Below are 24,965 nucleotides of genomic sequence, written 5' to 3'. Positions count from 1 at the left end.
CTACTGGGCAGGTAACTTTCAGTCTGCTGCAGTTGAACTCATAACTGCCTCTTTTCCCAGGTGCTGTGTCCTAGGAAGGTTTATTTATAAATTCCTGTCATGCTGCTGCCTTTTTTCATAGATGCCCTGCCTGCGTGGAGTAGTCTAGTCACAGTCTGCCTGCAGAGGTGTTGCTGAACTGCCACAAGCTCTGCCCAGCTGCTTTGTGAACTGCCTTCGTAGTGGCGGACTGCCTTGGTAGTGATGGTTGCCCTTCCCCACACTGAGCTGGACTGTCCTGGGTCCAGCTGTGCTTGCTGCAAAACTCTCAATCCAGTGTGTTTCAGATTGCTTGTTTTGTCAGGGTGGAGATCCCTTGGCTTCCTGTCTAAGCCCCCTCCCTTTCAGTTGAATGGGTGGCTCTGGCTCCCAGGCATTCCAGGCTCCAATCTAAATGGCCACCCAGACCTGTGTGAGTTCCTGTGTGCCAACCTGGCACTGGGTGAAACCGCAGCGTTGAAAACTTGTGGTGCTTTTTGGCCCAATAATCTCCTGGTCTGTGGCCATTGAAAATTGTTTCAAAATGCAGTGAGCACTCACCCTCTGCACTGTTCTCACTGGGAATTGCACTCTGGAGCTGTTCCTAGTTAGCCATCTTGGATCCTCCTCCCTAGTTGCTTGTTTAACAAATAAAGTGCTTAGTAGGCACTAAGATTCAGCAGTGACAAATAGAGGCAAAGTTCCTGTTCTGATGATGCTTGAAGTTTCATGTGCTGGTGGTGGGTTCTGGAGAAGATGCAGAGAAAATAACAAGCAAACAAGTATATAATCTGTGAACCTGTGACATGTGCTATGAAGAAAAATGAATCCAAGCGGGAAGATGAAGAGCGACGGTGAGTAAGGTATGCTGGCGCATGGAGGGCCTCTCTGGGAAGGTGACATTTGAGCAAAGGACTACATGAAGTAAGGCCTGAGCTATGCTAAAATCTGGGGCAGTAGTTTCTAAACTTGATACTCGAGTGATGACTAGGAGTTTTCCAATTACACAAATAAAAGAGAAGAGGGAAAATCTTGCAGATAGAGAAAATACCTTGAGCCAAGTCCCCAAGGCAGGAAAGAACATGACTCATCTAAGGACTGAAGGAAGTCTGGTTTGAAATGTAATGTAAGGACAGTGAAAGATGAGCTTGAAGATCAGGAGGGGTCCAAACACCCAGCAGCCTTGAAGTTCTGCTTAGAGTCTGGACGCCCGCTTAATGGCAGAGAGGACTCATTGATGGTTTTAAGCAGGGTAGTAACAGGATCACATTTTTATTTTAGAGACTCCCTCGGTCTGCTGCAAGGAGACATGGTTGCAGTTGGAAGTAGACAAGAGGGGAATCAGGGAGACCACTTAGGAAGCTGTGTGGTTTTCAAGGAAGAGGTATTGGTGGCCCAAACCAGCTAGTGACAGCAAGAATCCAGGATGAGACAGATCAGGAGACGAACTTGAGATGGCAGTGAGGGAGGAGAATCTGAATGACACCCAAACCAAGGATGACATCTGGTGGATGGTGGTATATTCACCAGAGAGGAGAAACAGGTTTTGAGGTGAAAGAAGGGGTTGGGAGAAGGGGAGAGTTCAGTTACGGAGATTAAATGAGTTCAGAATACGTGTGGGCCACCAGGGGACAATGTCAAGCAATTTATGAGTATGAAAATTGGATGAGAGGTCAGATGAGCTGGGCCAGATATCAATGTCTGTTCCAAAGTCCAAAAGGCTGATGAGACCTGGGTTTGGATATGTTTACTTGCTTCTAAATGAGAATGTTAGATGAGATTTCATAGGTCTCTTTCAGCTTTAAAATCTCATGAACAAGGGTAGAAAGAAAATAAAGGCTAGGCTTGTAGGAAGAAGTTTTGAAAGAACTCTCTGTACAAATGAGTAATTTTCATTTTGAAGTTGATGGATAAACTTGAGGCTAAGCTGAGCATAACGGAGCATAAACTCCTTGAGGCTGATCTAGAAAGTCTGGACTATCCTAACCTAAGTAGGTTCTTCCTTATCACCGTCTCCTGGCTCCTAAGCAATTGTGGCTGCCATGTAGTGCTATTTGTGAACAGACCATCAACTTATCTTGTGGCAACAGAAATAGAAGCAGAGCATGAAGGGGCAAGGAGGGCCTTGGAGATGATCTGTATACAAGTCACAAGAGCAAATGCAAGCACCGAAGGATTCCACCAGAAGAAGGTGGTTGTGAAGGGAAGACAAAATGTCTGTTGTGAAATATGTTAGCATCATTTGATTAACGTTTTTGCAGTACAAAGGAGGGAGAAAGAAGAAAAGAAAAAGAGGAAAAAGGTTGAGACTCATTCCCTTATGATAAAAGATCCTCAGAGGCAACAGAAATGCAAACACTTACGGGTTTAATACAATGACAACAACAGTAAGAAAGGTTGTAAAAGAATCAAAATTGACCAGGAGAGAAAAAGAGCTTTAGAGAATGAGATCATTTGAGACTGTGAGCAACTGGTGTTAATGTTTCCAGAAATATTGTTGGTTTGGTTGGTGATGCTAAGATGACTGTAAATATATGTCATATTTATGGGCTTTACTGCCTATGAGTATCAAATGTAATAACAGAGTTGTGGGTACTTGGAAAATTATAAAATTCTAAACACACATAAGGAATGATTGCTACTTAAGCTTTTTCAGCTAAAAAGAAAAATATTCCTTTTGATCAAGATACCTTACTTGTTCTTCCCCACTTCAATCCACAAAGGGGTTGATCAGACAGGAAAAGGTGTGTTTTGCTTCTCACACAATTCCCAGAGAAAGAGACGTGTTCATATGCTACAAGTGGGGAAATTGGACAGTTTATTCTAGATAATTTAGGACAATGATATTCTGGTTCTTCTGTATGTCTTAGCTAGGTCTACAGGGAACCATCAGATCTGTCGATTCTGTTAAAGTCTTAGTCTGAAGATTGTTTCATTCCTGTGAGTGCCTTTGATAAATCAGCGAGTGCCTTAATACTCTGTAGACATGAACAAATGTAATTTGAAGGGAAATAAAACTGGAAGGTAGGGTTTGAGGAAGGTGTCATCCTCCTTTAGGGTTTTCCCAACTGACATTGATTCAGGTCAATCAATTGAAAGAGAGCAAAGAGACATGGAGGGAGGCGGTGTTCACTGTACTCTCTGGAGGGCAAGCATATAATCATGTATATATTTTTTGTTAGACAATTAATAAGAATTTTCTCCTTAACTGAGTGTAAACTCCTTGAGGCTGATCTAGAAAGCCTGTGTAACTATCCTAACCTATGTAGGTTCTCCCTTATCACCATCTCGTGGCTTCTAAGCAGCTGTGGCTGCCATGTGGTATGATTTACGAAGACAGGAAATCCTCTTCTCTCCTAGGTTTTCCAACATAGGTATCTCCTTGCTTTCACGTTGTTTTCTTCTATTCATTTTCACCCGTATGTATTTTTAACAATAGTGATGCCAATGTATTACTTTAAGGACATTTAAAAAAAATTCATACTTTTAGGGAATGTACACCCTCCACTCCCCAATATGCTTTGGGAGGAAAATGTTCTTTCTTTCTTTTCTTCTTTTTGTGTTTTTGTTTTCTGTTATCTTTCTTTTTTGTCTTCCCCATGCATAGTTGGATGGTCAATATTGATCTCTGCTCCTCCCTTAGATCCCTGAGTCAAATATCTTAGCTGTAAGAATTTCTCTGGAGGGGCTGTCCTCCCTCTCCAAGGTGGCTGAGTAATATTTTACATATGGCAGGCACATGGCTGCACATTCTCTCTTGGTGTGGGATTGGATGTTGATTGACACAGCACAAATAGCAACTTTATTCTATATTCCCAAAGCTCAGCTCAGCTGTACTTCTCACCACGTGGCAAAGGCTGGACCGAAAGCTGGGGGCTACTGGGAGTATCTGGGTGAGTTTGGATATTTAATTTTGCTCTGATCCATTGAGAGGCAGGGTGGGAAGACTGTGTGTGGCACAGAGCCTCTGGAGTGTAAGTGACACTCTGAAATCATTCCCTTCTTCCTCCGCGGCTTCTCCTGGATCTCATAGAAACAGGGAGCCACATAGAAAATGCCTAAGCTTTAAAGTCTAACTAGAGCATTTAGGGAATTGAGGGAGGAGGGAACTCTTCTAAACTAGTAGAAAGACCCCCAACATAGAAGTAAGAGAAAAGCCTTTGAAATATCTGAAGACAGAGTAAAATAAATAGGGCTGCCTTGTGTTTCCCTTCCTAACAAGATTTTTCATTTAACCACACAAGCATAATCACTGTGTCTGAAAGACTTGAGGCCTCCATAAACACCTGATGGATTCAAGACAGAGGCTTGGAGGGCTGTGTTGATGGGGGCTGAAGCCCAGAGAAAGATTCTTGTGTAGTCCCATGTATTGTAACCCCTCTGCGTATACCATATTTCATTGCATCTAAGGATCCATCCAGTGTAATAGAGGCCATTATCTTATGCTTCACTAAGAAATAGAAATAGTTATCCATTAAGTTACGTTATGCCATTGATCGTAAGGTGCATTTTGATTTTGCAGATGTTAATACGTGAACAACTTAAGAATAGGTGAGGTACAGTAGTGAAAAATCTACAAATGGTAGGAGGCAGCAGAGATGACCTGCCCTTCATCCAGTTCTCTTTGCCAATACACTAAGAGGTAAGCCCAGCCCTTCCTTAGGCCTTCTCTTTAGTGAGCTGAGGAGGTTTTCCTTGGTGTATCTCACCCAGCTGGCAATTCGGAGTGGCTCTGGCCTTCTCCATGTCTCGTATGTACTTTGGAAAGTTAAATTTGTCTTCCAAGTTCCAAGATGAGTGAATTTGTAAAATGGATGGTATATGCTCTTCAGACATCTCCATCTTGCTGAGTGCAATTCATTTCTGTTACACTCCACTTAAAATTCTCCTTACTACTAGTGGCTTCATACTCCATAATACCTATCCAGGCTGTTCTGTGGAACCCAATCCGTATGTTTATGTTGGGAAGGTTAGCCAAACTCCTTTTATTTTTTAGCTCTCCACATCAAAACTTACCTGTCCTGGGTCCCATTCCCTTAAGTCCTTGCTAGGTAACTAGTAGTTACTCTGGAACTGAATAGTGATAAACTAATAACTAGGCAATTCCTCCAAATAAACACATTTTAAAGTTAATTGGGACCTTGTTGAAGCTCTTTAAGAGTAATGAGTAAGAGATCAAAATAATGAGTAAGAGATCAAAGTAATTAAGAAACACATTTGATCTGTAGAGCCTTATTCTTCAAATAAGAGCACACACACAGTAACATGTTCTCAAGATTTCACCCGGTTAGTACACAGACTGATGAAAGGATCTAGAGGAGGTGTATCAAATGCCAAAAGCTATTCCCCACCCGAGCCCATGGCACACACTATTATTTGATCACAACACATTTTCTTATTGAGCTTGGGCCCAACCTCAGAATCCCCCTTAACAGAACCCTCACACCAAGGAACTGGGGTTTACATGTGAAATAAAGCCCATTTTCCATTTTCTAGCCCTGATATAACACATTTTCTCAGTCTGAAGCACAGTCAGGTCCTTTCTATTTGGGACCTCTGGATCCATTCAGTTAAGGTGAAAGAAATAGCAAGAAAACATATGGAGTCATGTTTTCAGAAATATCTCAGTTTCAGTGAACCAGGGCATCCGTCATAACTGTCAACTGGAGAAGGAATTTTTGGAGAATAGAATATGCTTGTCCTATGTGGAGCTTCCCCAGGCAACACAGGCAGAGAGAACTTGGGAAGGCTCTGGCTCAAGAGATGAATAATTGTTGAAGAATGGATTAGCCTGGAAGGGAAGAATCTGATGGGTCACCTGAGAGTAGTCATCAAGTGCTAGGAGTATGATTGTGAAAAGAGTGTCTGCCAGTTGTCTTTTCTGTCCTACTTAAGATGATGAACCTTACACCAGAAGGAAATACAGATTTGCTTAAAGAAAGAGCTCCCAGGTAAAATCAAATACACTACCAAGCACTCAAAATACACTAGATGTTCTTGTGTTGGGGATGACCGTCTGTGTTGGAGTTGAGGGACTGCAAATTTCCTGCTACCAAGCAGCCGACAACATGTAGGAGATACCCTCTTAACAGCAAATGCTCCCATAGTGCCCATGTGGAGGCTGTAGGCACTGCTCTCCATGCTTTACATATATTGACTTATTGTACCCATTTCACAGATGAGGAATTGAGGCCTGGAGACATTCTATAAGTAACCTGGAGTCACACCACAGCAAGAGATTTGTGATTTACTTAATGCTAGGATTCACACCACACTGGATTCAGGCTCCAGAATCCATACCCTGAATCATAACCTTATGCTATCTCTCCAATCACTATTCTACTTTGCAGAATGAATTAATCCCCCCATAAAAATATAAAGGAGAGAGAACCTTTATGGATTACTTAATCCCACTCACTGAGATATCCCAGTGGCCACTGAGTAAATTCTCTGTGATAGATTGAGTGATTCTCTTCTAAACTCTGAGAGCAGCGCAGTAGCCTCATCCAATTTGTATTCCAGTGAAAAGCATAGTCCTTCTTGATAGGAAGACAGAGCGAATGAATGAACGATGGCTTATGTATGTGTGTATGTTTGTCTATTCTTATTGTTAGTCTAGTTTTGAACAGTAAAGTAGGAGAGAGAAAAGAGCTGCTTCAGTCGAGGAGGGACATGGTATGCTCATGGTCTTAGGTAGTCTCAGTGCTGCCGGGGCCAAGATTCAAGACTCTATTCCTGCTAAGGAACTCAAAACTCATGTCTTGTGAAGACCTTACCCATCACTTAATTTTCTCTATAAAGACCTCCCAGACTCAGTTCTTCCATACCAAATACTCCTTTCTTTGCTCTCTCCCAGCCTTTATGAATGCGCTTCATATAACTTCCACATGGAATGGCATCTAATTCTAAGAAATTCTAATAAAGTATGAACTCTTGAAGTTTGCTCATGAGCTCTCCAGTAGAGGTGGCATGTTTTATTTCTTTCATTCCTTGCTCAGAGTTCTGGTTTGACCCAGAATGGGTATTTGAGAAATACCATTTACATTCAGCTAAGCTGAATATTTTCTCCCAATATCAAGCAGGTAAATAACTGAGTTTAAGTGAACCAGGGCAGGCCCTGGAAGGGGACTAAAGCAATGTACCAGGGTTACTGCAATACTTGCTGTTGATTTTCTTTGTTTAGAAAAGACACATCTGGATTTTGCTGCCATGAGATTGATCACCCATGTAGTAATAATTGCATTTATTAGCTCATTTTACAGGAAGGAGAGATGAGGCCATCCAATTTTTTTATTGGCGGATGTGAAAATATAATCTGGCTGTTGTTTCTTAGCCCAGTATTTGTTCCTCTGTAATTCTATTAGAGACAAGTCTAAGAAGTTCTGGTAAGTGAGAGAAGTTGCAAATAAACTTATTTACATATAATAAGTTAGAGTCTTCAGGAAAAAGTATCCAGGGTCGTGGTCTTGATGATCTTGTCTGTGGGCCCTGTGCCATGAGAAGCAGCTTGGGCTGTTATTTAAAATGCATAATTCGAGGCTGAGGCAGGAGGATTGCCTGAGCTCAAGAGTTCGAGGCCAACCTGGGCAATGTGCTAAAACCTTGCCTCTACTAAAAATAAAAAAAAAATTAGCCAGGTGTGGTGGCACATGCCTGTAGTCCCAGCTACCTAGGAGGCTGAGGCATGAGAACCAGTTGAACCTGGGAGGTGGATGTTGCAGTGAGCCAAGATTGTGCCACTGCACTCCAGACTGGGTAACAGAGTAAGACTGTCTCAGGAAAAAAAAAAAGGCATAACTCCTGGGCTCCTCAAAACTACTGAATCAGATACCATGGCCCAGCCTAGGAATCTTCATGTTCCGTGCATACCCCAGGTCATACTCATATCCCTGAATGTAATGGGCTAGCGGGTCAAATGCTTTCCTACAGTAGAAACGGTTTATCAGATAGACTTTTTGCATGGAAAAAAAGATCTTAGGAGATGATTTAGCTCCACTTCTTTCAGCTACTTTCTTACAGGGCTCTTCTTTTTGTATGTTTCTTTTCATCTTTCTGGATATTTAAAATGCCATTAAAAAAAGAAAATGACAATACACTTTTAAAAACACTAGTTTTTGTGAACTTGCAATCTGGTCTGAGTCAATCGGGTCTATACATAAAAATTGTTTTCATATTTATATGAATCATTGTGAATTTGCTGGACTCTTACAGCTGTGATGGATTGTGTGTGTGTGTGTGTGTGTGTGTGTGTGTATTCATGTGTGTGTATTTGTGTGCAACAGGGTCCTCTCTGGCAGTTGGCTTCCCTAAAATGGTCACCCTGCATAGAAGTAATTTGGGAAAGAATGAGGTTTGGAGGAGACTCTGTCTGACTGAGTTTCCTTTCAAATGATGTTTTAATGCCTTTACTTTCCTACAGCCCCCTTTTCTCCCCCTGGTTTTCCCAGACAGCTTTTCTTTTCTTTTCATTTTTCTTTCTTTCTTTCTTTCTTTCTTTCTTTCTTTCTTTCTTTCTTTCTTTCTTTCTTTCTTTCTTTCTTTCTTTCTTTCTTTCTTGTTTCTTTCCTTTCCTTCTCTCTCTCTCTCTTTCTTTCTTTCTTTCTTTCTTTCTTGTTTCTTTCCTTTCCTTCTCTCTCTCTCTCTCTCTCTTTCTTTCTTTCTTTCTTTCTTTCTTTCTTTGTGTGTGTGTGTTAAGATGAAGTCTCACCCTGTTGCCCAGGCTGGAGTGCAATGGCGCAGTCTTGGCTCACTGCAACCTTCACCTCCTAGGTTCAAGCAATTCTCCTGCCCCATCTTTCTGAGTAGCTGAGATTACAGGTATGTGCTACCATGTACAGCTAATTTTATTTTTTATCTTTAGTAGAGATGGGGTTTCACCATGTGGGACAGGCTGGTCTCGAACTTCTGACCTCATGATCTGCCCAGACAGATTTTAATAGAATCCTGAGGTAGGATTCACTGAGAGCAGGGTTAACAGAGAGACACCATAACCAAATGCCCAGAGGACTGGGACCTGAAGTGCCTGAGCCCTTGCATGGGTTTCCTCGTGACTTTCCTGCTCTGGCTCCCTGGGCCATGACACCTTCCTCTTCCTCATTTTCAGACCCTGCCTTGATTTCAGGTGCATGAGAAGCTACTTATGACATCTCTCCAGGTCTATATGTTGCTATCTGTAAAATTTACACTCCCTCAAAGCATCATCAAAGATGCTTCAAGGTTGTTTATTTTTTTTAAAGTGTACTTAGTTCACTTGGATCAAGAGGTTAAATTTCTGCCAAGAAGGTGCTAATTGAGCCTGGCCTGCTGCCCTATTGAAACTCAATTTTTTCTCCTAGAATTTTCAGATAGGATTAATATTGCAATCTCAAAACTTGAGGCTGTAGAATCTGAATATAATTTGATAAATCATCTGGTCTAGTGGGCACACAGAAGCCCAAAGAGGTAAGGATTTCCCAAAACCACACAGCAAGTCAATGGCAGAGCTGGTGAATCCAATCTCCATACTCCTGGTCCAGCATTCGTCCCAGAGTGGGACCAGAAAACGGCCTGTCTCTTCTATGCCAGATCTTTCTAGCATGCCAATTAGAATGGCCTAGCTGTAGAGGAGTCACATTTGGATTCCTAAGCATCAATGATTTAGGTTGAGAGGATGGCATCCCTCAGGCAGAAATGCACATGGAGTCTTTGCTTTTGTTTTCAGGATACACAAGCATTTTTCACAGCAAAAATTGGTTATTTTACAAATCATATTTACCCAGGGTCTTTGGAAATTATATTAACACTGAAAAATTAAAATATAGAAGCCGTTTGTTTTTCACTTATTCACATTGCTGTACGGTACCCCAGTTGGAAAGAGACTATGAGCTCTTCTAATACTTATCTATGCAGTGTTGGTACAGCTACCTACTCTCTGTGTGTCACTTTGTTTTTGTCTTTAAAATGAGCCTGACAGGATCTGCCTTATATAACTTCCAAGATAGTTGTATAAAAGAAATGAAGCTGGGCACAGTGACTCACACCTGTAATCTCAGCACTTAGGGAGGCCAAGGCAGGTGGATCACTTGAGGTCAGGAGTTTGAGAACAACCTGACCAACAGGGTGAAATTCCATCTTTACTAAAAACATAACAATTAGCCCACCTACTGGGAGGTTGAGGTAGGAGAATTGCTTGAACCCATGAGGCGGAGGTTGCAGTGAGCCAAGATCACTCCACTGCACACCAGCCTGGGCAACTTAGTGAGACTCTGTCTCAAAACAAACAAACAGACATCAGAAACCTAAAACAAAAAGAAATGAGATAACTATTATAATATTTTTTTTTAAATTAGAAGTGCTATTGAGATTGTATTAGTCTGTTTTTACACTGCTATAAAGAAGTACCAAAGACTGGGTAATTTATAAAGAAAGAGGTTTAATTGACTCACAGTTCTGCATGGCTGGGGAGGTCTCAGGAAACTTACAATCCTGGTGGAAGTTGAAGGAGAAGCAAGGCACATCTTACATGATGCCAGGAGAGAGTGAGAGTGAGGGGAAATGTGCCACACTTTGAAGCCATCATCTGTCATGAGATCTCTATCATGGGAACAGCAAGGGGAAAGAGCATCCCTGTGATCCAATCACTTTCCACCAGGGCCCTCCACTGACACATGAAGATTACAATTCAACATGAGATTTGGGTGCGGACACAGAGCCAAACCTTAATAGAGATTTCCTGAGATCTGATAAAACTGTTATATATTTCAAGAGTACAACAGCCATTGAAAGAAAAATGAAAAAATTTTAAAATGATAGGAATCAGAGAGTGAGACTATCATTCATCCTCACCTTACAGCTTTAACACAGGCTGGCTGGCCACTTGAGGTTTGCATTTAGGTGAATGGGTGGGTAAGCCTGACCGTACCTCATTCTCAGTTATTTCTTGGCCTCCACTGGTCAGAATTTAAAGTATAACATTTCTCCAGGATATTTTGTTTCCCTTGTTTCCTGCGTCTTGAGTGGAAAGCTCCAGAAGGGTGCAGTGATTGCCCAATGACAGCAAATTTTCCATAAAGTCAGAGAGCCAAAGTCCACCTGGTGAGAAAACAAATGAAGCAAATACTAAAATAACATTGAGGGCAGAGCCCCCACCTCTTCCCTCCCCCTACCCCAAACCTGCCAAAAAGATATGAAGTTTGATTAGAATAATTATTTTAATTGAATTACCATTTAGAATCAATTAAAGGGAAGGAGTTCAATGGAAGAATGCCAAATCTTAGGCATGGGATTCATTCGCTGGGCTGTGTGTTGGCAGCCTAAATAGTCCACATGATGACTGGGCACACTCATGCCCTCTATAATAAACACTTTCAAGACCTCTCACAATTGAGCTTCACACCCAGGGCTCCAGACCTGGGCTTTGCTGAGCTCTGTAATGGGATAACTCAGGGTGATTATGTGGCTTAGTAAATATCCATAAATTAAGGATAGTGTTTGAAGGCTGCCAGTAACGACCTCAGTTTCCCAGTATCCCCCAGAGAAGTAAATTAATTCTTTTAAGAGTTCGGGGCAAAGGCAAGCCAGGACAGAGAAGATTAGCTCCTTCTATTTCTTCTCTCCTATAATTGGTTACCTTTCTGGTCCCTCCCAGAGCACTGGAAGTGTTTCACGCAATCTCTGGGTCTCGACAATAATGTACTTCGAAAAGGAGGCTGATTACATTCACTGAAATCCATCCTGGCAAAAGGCTTTTGCTGCAGCTGGTTCCATTTACATTTTGTATTTTTGGAGCTTGTGCCTGTTCCAGGGAGGGATGGGATAATTGATTTAAATCAAATTATGAAACGTGATACTTTGAATTCCTAAAAACATGTTTCCTGGCACTGCCTGCAGCAATGGAACCCTTGCAGGTACAGTGGAATGGGATGGGCGCAGGAATGCCTTTCTTGACCCGTGTGTGTGTGTGTGTGTGTGTGTGTGTGTGTGTGTGTGTGTGTGTGTCAGAGAGAGAGAGTGAGAGAGAGAGAAAGAAAGAGATCTCATACTCCTTTAGAACCTGGGCCAGGATTTCTTTAGAACTGAAGCCATTAAGAGAGTATGGTGTCCCCTTGTAGGTGAGGTGCAGCTATCATATTGTCATCATTCCTTAGGCGAAGCACAGCCATTGATTTTAACAGTGAGCGTCTCGAGTTTCATCTCTTTGATCACAGAGCTGAAATTAAAGACTGTACATTGTGTAAATGACAAAGAAAATATATGGGGCTCAGCAAAAAGATGCTAATAACTTTAAGACTTCACTGCATCACACATTCATTTCGATTTGGAAAGACAATTTGCCTCCTAGATTTTAAAAGCTATTTTAGAACAGTTTCAAAATCAAGATCCTTAATGTTGCTTTGCTCCCATCTGTAGCCTAAATTATTTGTAATTAAGTTAAATAGCTTCATATAAATAGTAGACCTATGCAGTCGGAGAATGATTGTTTCACATACATCCATGCTTTGTGAATGGCCAGTAGCAATGACATCTTGGAAAAGCAGCCCCCACTTTTATCTGGTGCAGAACTTTGATGTGGAATTTAGGAAAATGATTCTTACTTCAAATATTATCTCTGACTCATTGTAGATTCTGGGTCCAGCCAGCTAACTGGATTTAAACTGCACCTCTGTAATGTACTAGATTTGCAACCTTCGGTAAAATATTAACCTTCTCTGTGCCTTAGTTTCTGTTTTTTGTAAAACGGAGATTATAATAATATCGACCACATGAGGTCACACATAAAGCACTTAGAGCAGTTCCTAGGTCATAATGAGGTTATTCTTTCTTTCTTCAATTGTTATTGAAGAAATACTAATGATATATAGTTCTTAGAGTGTTTCCAGCCATTTATTTGAATGATATGTTGAGCCTTGCTATTTCTATCCTCTGTTGGCACCACACAAAGTTTCACTTCTCTCCCCTTCAGGCAACAAAGCCTAGCCCAGAGTACAGCTTGGGAGGGTTGAAAGGCCTAACAACCCTGCAAGCTACTTTCAGCTCTTTGGTTCATAGGAGTTTTATCCCATTTGAGATGCAGGCCATTAAAAGGATGGATATTTTTGAAACCTTGACTTGAATGACCCATATATTTATTTATAGATAAATATATACCCATATCCAAGTTTACTCATATATTTATTTATGGGTAAATTTATGAACAAAGATGAAACTCTTAGACCAGGAGTTAATTTGGCATTCTGATCCATCTAGAAAATTGTGTGGCTTCTTACACCTTCTCCCCAGCAACAATTCCAGGCATGACTCTGTGAAGGGCTTATCTTTCAGATGACTCAGACTTGATGATACTGTTGAGCTTCCAGGGGATCCTGGATGCCTTGCTAAGTCCTGATGTACAGCCCCTGAGCCTTGGGAATCCTAAGGCAGTTCAGGAGAAGGCTCAAGAGAGAGGGTGAGAAAGAATATCCACAACTCTGCCTTCTATGGTAGGAACTCAATGAAATGGGGTGAAAACCCAACTTAGTGCCCAACTTTTAAGATAGAAATGTCAAATAAAACTAAATGTTCAGAATCACTGTTGAGATTCATTTTGATTTGAGTGATACATGCACATAATTAAAATCAAATGATACTAGATAACACATGAATAGAGCAGCTCCTTGCATCCATTATCATGACTACCTAATTCCATTACCCAGCGGAAAAAAATCTCTTTTAATACTCTAAACTGATTTTTTTTGGTGTATATCTCCATATTGTTAAAATAATAAATCTTAACTACTGTTTTTGGATTTGTCAATTTTAGGCATTATCTGTAGGCACTTTTTGATGACGGATAGTGAGTTTCTCTTTGATCACTACCATCCTTACTTCTTCTATTTCCAACCTCTCAATATAATTATGTACAAATCTTTTATTAAAATTAGTAGTCAGAATGTTCATTATTACAATGATATAAACGTTATCAGGGTGGAAGCAGTAGTGTACTATGATTTTTTAAAATTTTACTTTAAGTTCTGAGATGCATGTGCAGGATGTGCAGGTTTGTTACATAGGTATACATGTGCCCTGGTGGTTTGCTGCACCTATCAAATCCGTCATCTAGGTGTTAAGCCTAGCATACATGAGGTATTTGTCCTAACGATTTTAACTACTGTCCTATTTTTACACATGGATTTCTATGTGCTTGTCAGAATGGGCTAGGTTTTGTTTAGTAAAAAACAACCTCATTATCTTAGCGGCTTAACACAGCAGAGGTTTATGTCCTGCACCGTAGGTTGACAAAGGGGGATGGGGAGGAATTCTGTTTATTGTGGTCCTAGGCTCTTAGAGGAGCCATCATCTTGAACCTAGACCATTTTTGTGCCAGAAAGAAAAATACTCTGGAAAGCAACTAACTAGAATTTTAATGCTCTGGCCCAGAAGTGATATACATCACTTTTACTCAAAATTTGTTGGCCGGAACCAACAAAGTGGCTCCAGCATTCATAAGGTACCACTGAAGAGCAACTTTATCATGCATTTGAAAGGCAGGAGCTAAAAATATTTGTGAAAAGCATTTAAGATTATCATTGAATCTTTTCTTCATTTTCCCCTAATTGATCTGTCAGATCTATTATATCATCTCCCAGTTCTCTGTTTTCCCCAAATTTGTGATTTTGTCATTTAATCGATTCCATTAAAAAAACAAAAGCAAAGCTTGGTGGCCTCCTGTGTCGGAACTGCTCAACTGCTACAGAGAACGCTTCCCTTTGCCACTCCTTTGGATCAGATCCCCTGCTTTCTACAACTCCTGAAATCCTTTTCTTTCTTGATTTTTTCCTTTTAATAGTGAAGTGCCATTCCAGTATCTTCCTAAGAAGGGTACAGGCAGCTATGACATGCAGGGAAGTTATATCTGATTTCTTCATAGCAGTCTTCCCTCCCATACCACCATCTGATTTTTAGTTTGGCTGGTGATATGGTTTAGATGTTTGTGCCCTCCACATTTCATGGTGAAATGTGATTCCTAATGTTGGAGGTGGGGCCTAGTGGGAGGTGACTGGATTGTGGGGGCAGATCCCTCATGAATGGTTTAGCATCATCATCTTGGGGGTAAGTGAGTTCTCACTCAGTTCACATGAGATCTGGTAGTTTAAAAGTCTAGGCCTGTCCCACTTTGCTCCCACTCTTGCCATGTGACACACCTATACCCGCTTCGTCTTTTGTCATGATCATAAGCTTCCTGAGGCCTTACCAGAAGCAGTTGCCAGAACTATGCTTCTTGGACATACCACAGGACCATAAGCCAAATAAACCTCTTTTCTTCATACATTACCCAGCCTTCAGTATTTCTTTCTAACAATGCAAAAGAGGCCTAATACAGCTGGATAAAGATTTCTGTGTTGAAAATAAGTTCTCACTGAGAATTTTAAAGAGATTATTTCATTGACATTCAGAATTTTATTGCTGTTAAGACATCTTAGGTTATTCTGATTATTATACCTTTGTACATGATGTGAAATTTTTCAATGGAGTTTTTTTTTTTTTTAGAATTTTCACTTTACTTTTAGCCTGAATTTTCACACTAATGTACCTTAGTATGAGGTTTTTTAAAACTGTTTTTTCTTCTGGGATATTCTGTATTCACTTGGGATTGTGGTGTGGTGGTAGGGGGTGGGATAATAAAAAGATTTATAACTTTCATTTAGAAAGGTTTCCTTGTATTATATATTTGATAGTTTCTATCTCACCATTTTTTGGTTTTATTTATAAGGAACTTTTAATAAATTAGACATTGGAATAATCAGATTGATGCTCTATTATCTCTTTGCTTCTCTCCTATTTCTCACTTCCCCATTGTTCGCTATTTTTTAAAGAAAGTTTCCATGATCTGTTTTTCCAAATCTTCTGAGTGCTTTAAGGTTTATCTATCATAATTTTAGTTTTCAAGAACTCTTTCTTTTTCTCTGATTGTGCTTCCTCTGTGGCATCCAATTTTGTTTTATGGATGTAGTAGTCTCTTATCTTTCTGAGACTCTTTGTTATAGTTTGTAAAGCTTTCTTTTGTTTGTTTCTACATGATCTGTATTTCAACTGTGTCCCCTTTTCTCTGTTGTTTTATTATTATCTCTTTTATTCTGGAGGCCTTTCTCAAGTCTGTTTATTGAATTTCTGTTTTTATTTAAGAATGAGGTTTTCTTGAAAGCTTTGTGGGCCTATCAAGTGATGGACATCACTGTATGGTCACTGGGCAGAGAGTGGCATCCTCATTGGTTAATGCTGCACATGTCACACATGGTAGCCGGGGGCTGTTTGGATCCCTGAAGGTGGGGCAAGTACTTTGCTATACGTGTCTTGGGGACAGGACAAGTAAAGTAGGCTAGTTAGCAGGCCCACAAAGCTTTCTTAAGCCTCCAGTTTTAACCTCCTTATGGTATCCCTTTCCCTTGCTATTCCTTGAGCCTCTCTATTTTATTTCTTTTAGAAGGACTACAGCCTTCTGCCAGGGGACTATGTGGTGTGACGGAAGGAATTTAGAGATGCAACCACCTTATATGCAGATCTTTACTATCACCCACAAAATCCCTATTGAGGCATGAGCCTGACCCTTGCCTTGTGCAATATCCATAACTTTTAGTTTCTGAATCTCTTAGGGATTCTGTTAGGGATGATCACCCTCTTCCCATGGGTATCTCTTTCTGTAGGGACATTTGATTCTAATTTTACCTGAGCAGCTAGATTAGTCACTACTTGTTTTTCTTGATTTCTTTTTTCCTTCTAAGAATGTCTTAAAATTTTTATCTGCTCATGCCTCATCTCCTGCTTCTTTAATTCATGAGAACTTATATCCTTTTATTTCTTTCTCATCATTTTAGTGAACTTAAATAGAAGAAAAGATACATGCCTGTGGTTGGGCTGCCATATTTAACTGAAAGTCTCTTTAATGAAAGATGTTACCTCATAGTTTTGATGACAGATTTCTCTCCTTCTCATATGGTTAGTTCTCTCTCTAAGCAGCAAGAACTCTGAACATGAAGGGTCAGCTCTTTCTCAGAAGCCCTACAAATTCTAGACTTTGGCCATAGAAAACTCCAGCATCCTGGCTTAGGAGTGCCATTGGCTAATGGTTTTAAAGCACAGGCTTTTTCTTAAGAAGGCTTGCGTATGTGTTCCAGCTCCATTGCTTTCTACTATTGTGAACTTTGACAAGTTTCTTACTCTTCTGAAGTCTATTTTTCCAGTTATAAGATGTGGGTAATGATAGTGGCCATCTCCTAAGTTGATATAAGAATTAAAGAAGATATTAATAACTTGTAAAGTATGTATCATGGTACCTAACACATAAAACATGTACAATGATAGTAGTCATTACTATCCTTAATTGAAGCATTTAAATATTTCTGATTATATTCTGCCTAAAATAAACTTTTCAGTTTATTTCAAAACTCTCAAAAAATTGCAAGCTGAACCTATGACTTTGGATCACTTCCAACAGACACTGCTCTTGAACTTGCGTTTAGCATAATTCCTAGAATCTATAGTCTGCCCTATTTGGGTTTATTCTCATTGGAAAGCTTAAATAACAGCTTAGCAATCTTTCAAGCTCAGAAGGGCCAAGCCATACCCTGGGAAGTTGAAGTTGTTTAGGGTCAAAAGTTTGTTGGCAAACTTTTTTTTTTTTTTTTTTTTTTTTTGGTAAAAAGCTGAATAGTAAGTATTTTAGGCTTTGTGGTCCATACAGTCTCTTTCTCAACTGCTTAACTTTGCCATTTGAGTGGAAAAGTTGCCATAGATAATACATAAATGAGTGGACCTGCCTGTGTTCCAGTAAAACTTTATTTACAAAAAAAAAAAAAAAAAGAAAAAAAATGGTACCAACTGGGCTTGGTCACTCATTGCAATTTGCCAACCCATGGCTCAGGAAATAGGGAAAGAGAGGTCAAAAAGGAAGGGGGGAATGGAAATAACATAAATATATCCATGGGGAAAAATGTTGTGCCTCTCAAAATGCAATTTAGTGATTTAGAGGAGGTTTAAGGGTATTGACTGCCATGAAATCTCTCCCACATCTCTATCTAATAATTTTATAAGGAATGACTCTTGGGAAAAGTCATATGAAAGAAGCATTTTCGAGCTGCAATCCAAGGACCTTAATGTTCTGCTTTTTGCATTCACATTTTTCTTTGATCCTCCTTCCCTTGGCTAGTTAGTGACTTCAAACATTTTCCCCTAGTTCTTTGAGACCCCCTTAATGCTAAAGGGTAAGTTACCAACAGGGGTTTGTATTTTTCCTCTTGGAGGAATTTTTACTTTGGAAATATAAAATAAAATAAACTGATATTTTCTCCTAAGAAATAGTTTTGTAATGTATACAATGAACACACCTTATTTCTGAGCTTCACCCCATTTGGGGTGTGGTTTAGAGATTGGGTGGGGATTGTGGTTTCTGTTGCAAATATACCTTGGTAATAAAAACAATGCATCAGCAATATGAGTTGTTTTGAAATGGTCATGTCAAAATGTCTTGTTTCATCAAAAACTGTAGCTTAACTTTATAGCAAAATGATTTGACTGGATATCCCCAGTGGGGTATACTCTAATAGCAAAAAGAACTACAGAAAACAACACTTAAACTATTTTTCAGTATTCAAATTTAGTAGTTTCAACATCAAATATTGGTTGTGGTGCTGATGTTGCTATCCTGCAGTTGTTGTGTGTTTGTATGGGATGATTCAGATAAGCATTTATTTTGGTTTGCTTAGAACTGAGGTTTTCAGAGAGGTTTAAGGAAATAAAGATAAAAGGTCAATGAGATAAAGGAAAAATCCAGTATTCGTGAATTTAAATGGAAATAATTTGTGTGACTTCATAATATTATTTCTTTTAAAAAAGATGCATTTTTATATTTTATTTTCAAAAAAGTCTTAAATATAATGACTATACCAGTACCAGTGTGTACTCTATCTCTGGATTCTGTTTATTAAATATTAATTCCATTTCCTATCAAGAGACTATAGCTTCTCAGAAAAAGAGGTAATTCCATGTATGGAGAAAGAAGTGTATAAGATGAGTTGAAAACATCTTTTAATAAGTTCTTGGTCATATGGGGATTATTTCAAAAGGACTCAAGAGATAAATAAGTTTCCACTTAGAAAATATGGGACTATTTTGGCATGAATAAGAATTGAGTATAATGAATTTGAGTTTAAAAAATATATTTAAATCCATAGGTTCATAATGATACTTTAAAACAAAATGAACAAATAAAAACAAACAACAACAAAAAAATCCTTCCCCCCCCCCCAAAAAAAAAAAACCCTCACAATACCTTATTGGTCACCTTTGGGGAAATAGTAGGAAACAGCCTCATTTTAAAAACTGGTAAGTAGAGAAAAGTAATTATTCATGTTTCCTGATTTTCCTATATGTTCTGTACTTCAGAAAACCAAATAGTTTTATGAAAAGTTTCTTATTATAAGAATTATTTGAATTAATGAAAAAGGAGAAATGATAGAATTAGAAAATCACTATTTTGTACTCTTGATGAACCTAGATCAGGGGTCAATAAACTTTATCTGTAAATGATCAGATAGTACATATTTTTGACTTTACAAGACATTCAGTCTCTGTTACAGATACTGAAGTCTGCAGTTGGAATGTGAAGGCAGCCATGGGGAATGTGTAAATACATGGACATACTGTGTTCCAATAAAATTTTATTTACAAAAACAAGATGACATGATTGGATTTTCCCTATAAGCTATAGTTTGCTGACCCCTGACCTAAATAATGATCATCAGTGTCTGCTTTTAAATATATATATATATATATATATATATATATATATATATACACATATATATATCTATATCTCCTTTTAATCATATTCATCTGTATCATATTAATATATCTATACATATATGTGATAGATGTATATATATGAATATTTTCACATGATATATGGAATTTGCTTCAAAATTATACATAGAGGAAGAAGTTGGTGGAATAGAGATAAAATAACATTAGCTTTATATTCATAATTATTGAAGTTGAATGGTGAATGCATGGTGGTTTATTATATAATCTCTCTACTACTGTATTTGAGAATTTCCATAATCAAAAGAAATAAAATTAAACAAAACAAAGCACTAGCTTAAAGAACTTATGTTCTAAGGGTGAAATTCCAGCCATTTTCCAGCAAGAAGTAGAAGAGTTAAATATTTGAGTAACACAGCCTTCCTGACCATCTCAAAAAAATACTATGAAGATAAACATCTGCTCAGCAAGACCACCACTTCTGCTTAAATTATGATCCTTAGAGCTAATTTAGGGTATTAATTATGTCCAGAAAACTAATGTTAAAATTCATTTTTTAAAAAACTGATGATGACATATTAGCTTATTTTTTATCTGTTTTTATATAAGGCACTGCATTGTAAAACCCCTTCTTTTTCAACTATGAGAAAATTTCTGTCAAATCACTTAGCTATTTTAAATCTCAGCTCCATTGTTGACATTAAGTGGGAATTTTCATGCTTTACTTAATGATGACATCAGACCTGTGACAAACTAGTGATTCCCATAGGAAGTAGCCAGAGAATAGGCCACAGGCAGGCAACTGTCTCAACCCTTGGTCTTGTAGAACTGAAAAATGCGTAGGACATTCTCAAGAGAATCTGCCTCTTTCTAGAGAGATGGAAATGGATAATAAGAGAATTTTAGTGACTTAGGTACTATTATGGGCTGAATTATGCCCCCCCGCCGTCATTTATATGCCAAAATCCTAACCCTTATAGGCCTTTAAAAAGGTAATGCAATATGACTGCTATCTTTATAAGAAGAGATTAGAACACTGATGCGCAAAGAGAAGTCCAGGTGAAGGCACAGAGAGAGGGGAACCAGTTAAGGAGGGGGTTTCAGAAGACATCCACCTATTGACAGCTTGATTTTGGACTTCTAACTTTCAGAATTGTGACAAAATATACTTCTGTTCCTGAAGCTACCTAGTCTATGGTACTTTGTTATATCAGCTCCAGCAAATTCCTACAAGAGGCTTATATGGGTCAGCAGAGGAACTTTTCTTGAAGTCTTACCAGCCCCAAGAATTGTGATTCTCAACAAAAGGAAGGCTCTGATGGAATGGGAGTTAAGCCAAGTGACGGGAGGAGATAGAAGGCAGTAAGAGTCAAACAGAAAGGGCAAAGGCAACATGAAGCAAAAGGAGCAGAGCAGTACAGATGAAGGCCTGCTACTCACCAGATTTCTTGAGGAAGGTACTGAGAGGTACTGCCAAAAATGCAAATAGCACCTTTGTATACCGAAGAGGCCTGAAGGTCTGAACTGTACATTCATGTTGCACATGTAGGATAAGAATTGCTCGATACAACCTCAAGAAGTGAGGTATGGTTACCTTATGACTAATACAGCTAATCATATCTGAATTAGCTTAATTCCAAGGTAAGCAACTATAGGCAGCCCTCCGGATCCTTGGGTTCCACATCTGCAGATTCAACCAACTGCAGATAGAAAATACCTGGAAAAAAGGAGGATGGTTGCATCCGTACTGAACATGTTCAGAATTATTTTCTTGGTCGTTATTCTCTAAACAACCCAGCAGATCAACTATTCACATAGCATTTACATTGTATTACATAGTAGTCTGTTCTCAGGCTGCTGATAAAAACATAGCCAGGACTGGATAATTTATAAAGAAAAAGAGGTTTAATGGACTCACAGTTTCACAAGGCAGGGGAGTCCTCATAATCATGGCGGAAGGTGAAGGAGGAGCAAAGGCACATCTTACATGGTGGCAGGCAAGAGAACAAGTGTAGGGGAACTGCCCTTTTACAAAACCATGAGATCTCGAGATACTATTATAAGAACAGCACGGGAAAAACCACCCGCATGATTCAACTACTTCCTACTAGGTCTTTTTGTGACATATGGGGATTATGGGAGCTATAATTCAAGATGTGGGGATGCAGCCACATCATACTAGCTATCATAAATAATTTAGAGATGATTTAAAGTATATGGAAGAATATGCATAGATTATATGTAAATTCTATATCATTTTATATCAGGTGCTTGAGCACCTGTGGATTTTGGTATCCAAGAGGGTCCTGGGACCAATCCCCTAGGGATACTGTCGGATGACTGTATTTCAGAGAGAAAATGACATGATTATACCTTTAAAACAAAAATTCTTTAACATGAAAGTGTGTGTAGGGGTATCAATTACTTATATTTAGAGTTTTAAAAGGATGAAAAGTATGTGTAGAGGTATCAATTACTTATATTTAGAGTTTTAAAAGGATGAAAAGTATGTGTAGAGGTATCAATTACTTATATTTAGAGTTTTAAAAGGAATGGGAGCAATCTATGAAGAAATGTGTTGTGAGTAGGTAAATTCACTATCAGTTTTCACTATCTGCATTTACATTTTTTAGCTTACTCTGTCTCTGGAATTAACCTTCGTGATTGAAATGCTTCTCAAACTTTCAGGCCAAGCTCAAAGTATCCCTCCCCCATGCAGCATTCCTGGAAGCTCCTTAATTACATAGCAAATACAAATATAACAACATGACAATAAAGTACAGAGAAAGAATTTTCATGCCCTTTATGTTTTCTAGTTCATTATTAATGTGTTTTTTTCCTTTGTTAGAGGTTGAAAGCACTTTGAGGTCAAGCACTGTCTTGATTTTTTGTTTAACATAAAAATGTTTGTTGAACACCTACTAAGTGCTAGTCAACATTCTGAGAGTCCTGGAGTATCATAGTGAACATGACAGGATAGAATTGACTTGGTTTTTGTAGCGCCATATTGGCTAGCAGAGTATGTATTGTATGCCAAGCCTCAATAAATATATAAACTTATTTATTATTAGATTGTATTTTGTCTCACCTTCAGAGCCTTCAGGAATTAAGAAGCAACCCTACTCTGGTTCTGGCATGGTAAAATTAAAAAGCTCTCAAAAGGCTTTAGACTATTTTATCAGAATCAATTACCATCACCCTTATATCCCTTTTTCTACAAACTAGTGATAAAGATTCTCTCCTTGAACAAATTTTAGCCAGGCTCCTCTGAATCTTTTTTCAATATCTTCACTTTTAAGCTTCTGTGTTCATCCCTGTGTTGTCCAATTTTAGCAAGAATCCTACTAAGTTTAGCCAGAATCCCTCATCCTGGATTTCTGATGCCCCTCTGTATCTGACCAGGTTCTTCACCCTCCGCCGCTTGCCAGGTGATGTCTGGTCACCCTGCCTGCCTTCAGCAAGAGTCCTGTTAGGTTTGTTAAGCCAGAGTCCCCCTTCCCTTTATGTCTGCTCTTAGGAATTTTCCATCCATACCTCCCTACTTCCCCCAGCCCACTCCTTGGCTGCAAATTCCCACTTTTCTTTTTTGTGCTCAGAATTGAGCCTGGTTCTGTACTGAGATCTCTTTTCACTCACTGCAAGAATTTTTCTGAATAAAATCTCGTTTTAGCACTTCTTAGTTCTGTTATTTATTCATTTATTTTTGGGGTATTAGAATGTATTTAGGGCCTGCTAAGCATGCTGGGTGCTTCCTTCTGTTCCTACCCATCCTATCTCAGGGCATCTAGCTCATTGCCACCCCTTGCTCTTGCTCTTGGTGGGGTCAGAAACCCCATGAAACATGGAGCAAAACCAAATAACATCTTATTTTCACACTCTGTGATCTCAAGTTTCTACTAATTTATTGCAACTAAGCTAGGAGCTATGAACTTCTCCCTTTTACACTGTTCATTTTTGTACTTTATTTCTGCTTTTTTTTTTTTTTTAACACTGTCATTTCAGTTTCTTTTTCTTTAGTGTCCTAAGGTTTTTGCATTTCTCCACTTGCCACAGATTTTAGTATAAAAACGTCTGACTCTTTTCTTTAAAAATTAAAAAAAAATGCACGTATTTATGGGGTATATTAGATTGACTTTTTTTTCCTTTGCAAACTTTCTGAAATGTTTCTGACTGTAATATAATAGAGCAGTAATTAAATACTGATTTAGGGAGTGATTTTCTTTTGTCTCATTTCATCATCGGGGGAAGAAAACAGGGTCATCAGTCTGTGGGGCCCTGTGGTGTTCATATAAGGTTTTGACTAGAAACTTTTTATCCTCCATTCTCAAACCATTTTATCAGCCCTTGGAATTTTCTCTAGTTTTGCCAAGGCTTCCCAGGGGAATCCCATGGTGTTTTAATGGCTCGGAGACAGACAGGATAATGCCACACTACTCTGGGTTTCCTAACATCCTCCTCACATGTTCGCTCTTTGCATAGCCTCTGGGTCCAGGTAAAATGCTGGCTCGGGTGGCTGGTTTGAAACATGAGCCTCCCACACATCTGCTGAGGACACTGACTATGGCAGGGAAAGTGACTCTCCAAGTTTTATTTGGGTCATAAAAATTCGTGCTGCGCACCGCCTCTTTAAGAATCTGTGCCATTAAATGCGGCTAGGTCTAGAGTACATACACTCTGGAGGAAGCCAGAAAGGACATTAAAATGCTTAGTCTATGACACACTTCCTTATTTTTGTCATTTTGACATTTATGTGTTGTTTCATTAGGGATTTTTAAGAGAAGACCCTTTTTCAGCAAGAAGTTTTCCCCAGATCACCATAAGGATCAACAGTTTATAATCAAACAGCTGTCTGGTTTGCATTTCAACTGAGCTGGACCACCTGCCGGCTATTAACCTCTGGAAGGTTATTATGATACAATTGTTGTTGTTGTTTGTTTAAAAAGTTTCAGAGCTCAAGGAAAATATTGGTAATAAGTTACTTAACCTGCAAGTGTTTACTGTTCCCACTCAACTTGCAGATGGTGTTTCAGTGGCCAGTGAGAGGGAGGACTCATCTGAGACCAACACTATTTTGCACTTGTTTTGGAGACAAACCATAAAAATAGGCTTGGCAATGAGAAGTCTGCCTGCATGGGAGGAGGCGCAGACAGCATTCAAAGGAAACACAACCGTTTCTG

This window comes from Saimiri boliviensis, chromosome 1, assembly GCF_048565385.1.
Source record: "Saimiri boliviensis isolate mSaiBol1 chromosome 1, mSaiBol1.pri, whole genome shotgun sequence".
Taxonomy (NCBI): domain Eukaryota; kingdom Metazoa; phylum Chordata; class Mammalia; order Primates; family Cebidae; genus Saimiri; species Saimiri boliviensis.
The sequence above is the reverse complement of the archived record's forward strand: the minus strand, read 5'-3'. Positions refer to the sequence as shown.